This window comes from Octopus bimaculoides, chromosome 2 (genome assembly GCF_001194135.2).
Source record: "Octopus bimaculoides isolate UCB-OBI-ISO-001 chromosome 2, ASM119413v2, whole genome shotgun sequence".
Taxonomy (NCBI): Eukaryota; Metazoa; Mollusca; class Cephalopoda; order Octopoda; family Octopodidae; genus Octopus; species Octopus bimaculoides.
Window position 1 is genome coordinate 105,243,605 of NC_068982.1, and position 2,185 is coordinate 105,245,789.

A 2,185-nucleotide genomic window follows, 5' to 3' on the forward strand; every position below is an offset into this window, starting at 1 on the left:
ACTGGTACAATATGTCTCCCCGATCCGGACAAGCGGAAGAGTCTGTGCCGCACAGAGCGGTGTTCAAATATGAATGGAGGCATCCCTGTAAGACGCCGGAGTTCTGCGAGGAAGAGAAGGGACCCGCCGGCGTGAAAGTAGGGGAGGAAGTTTGGGTCAAGCCGCCGAAGGCACGCTGCACATCACAATGGGGCAGGGGAACAGTGACAGCGGTCAATTCCAGAAACAATGTATCTGTGGATGGAATGCCGCGTCACGTGGTGGATCTGCGCAGGATAACCACTTCGTCGGATGAAGAGTGCGATGGAAACGAGCCACCTAGCATGAGAAGATCTCGACGTGTAGGGCGCCCGCCCGGTTGGATGACACAATACTACGACATAAACAACAAAAAGCTGTCCTTCGCCCCACATCTCTCTCTCTTTTTCTGTACATGTGTAGCTGTTGTATGTTTGTGTTCACGAAGGATGCAAGATTGGTATGATCCTATTAAAAGATGCTTCAGAGGACCCTGCTCGTGTAATTAGCGCATATTTGGTTGGGATATGTCTTACCTGGGGATGATGCTTCGGTTTGGAATGTTAGGGATGAATGATGGGAAGGAAGACTATAGCTTGTTGGAGGTGACGGCAAGTAGTTATTTTTCTGTACGAGAGAAAATTTGAAGCACTCCTGAATTGATACAGTGCGGATAAGAGATACTTTAATCACACCACGATATTGCAATCAAGTGAGTCCATTTGCATGTAGTTTGGAATCAGAAGGCACACTGCCACATGTTTTCAAAGATCAGGGCAAATCGAGAGAGATAGAGGGGTGTGAGAGAGAGGGTGAGAGATTGAGGGATGAGAGAAATAAGGTGGAGGACTGATAGAAGTGAGAGAGAGACTGAGTGTTTATGAAAGTATCGCATACTATTCTACTTATAAGCTGATTTTTTAAGAATTTGATTTCTTTTTTTGTAATCTTAGAACTTCAACTTGTCACGTTTACTATTCAAATAATTTGATAGTATAAACAAATGTAACAATCATATTAAACGCCAACAAACCAATCAACAAACCAACTAACCAGCCAGTCCGGCTACCTAAATAGTTTGGGTGGCTGACTGCGCTTATATTTGAGAAAACAACAATGGCTAGAGTTTTGGAAATTCCAAGAAATTGCATTCAAAACATTCTTCATCTAAGAACACAGCTTGAAAACAATATTTTGTTTATTCTTTAATTTTCAAATCCAGACCGTCGTTTTATAATCTCAAATGACTTTTTTCCCCCTAACTTCTTTTTCCACGAAACAATTTCACACGATAATGCCATTCTTTATTTTAAATTTTATTATCAAAATTAAATTTTCTCGTTAAATAGGTTGGTGGGTAAAAATGATGCTGTTGTTGATGTTGGGAGAGACAGTAATCCGATGATGGAGCAAGCAGTTAAAAGAAGTTAAGGGGAAAAAAGTCATTTGAGATTATAAAACGACGATCTGGATTTGAAAATGAACGAATAAACAAAATATTGTTTTCAAGCTGTGTTCTTAGATGAAGAATGTTTTGAGTGCAATTTCTTGGAATTTCCAAAACTCTAGACATTGTTGTTTTCTCAAATATAAGCGCAGGCAGCCAACCAAAGAGATGATTATGTTGGTGATGGTGGTGGAGTTAGAGGTAAGAGATGGTGGCGGTCCTAGTGTTGAGAGGGCAAGTGCTGGTGCTGTTGGGGATGGTACTGATGATGGCGTTGACGACAATATTGTAAACAAGCTACAATGCTGATGAAATTTCACAGTAAACACGACAGAATGGTTGTACTAGGGGTTAGGGTCAGGGTTGTGGTGAGTTCTTGAGGTCGTAATAGGTTTTGTGTGCAGAAAGTGGCAGATGTGATTGTAAAAACGGAGGCTGGGCTTAAAGTACCATACTACATTCAATTAATATAATACAGTGTGATTCAATACTCGGAATGCTTCTGAGATTCAATACATTCTAAATTAAACAAATTACAACAATTAAATTGAATGGTATTGAATGGTTAATGAAGAGACTTCAGTTTTATCGGATGATTAATTAATAGACTTACCAGTCTTTGTTGCATTAAATTTAATGCAGTCTTCGATGCATTAAATTCGTTATACAGTAACTGAGGTTAATTATTTTGCTCCCAAACAGGATCGATTGAAAGAATAC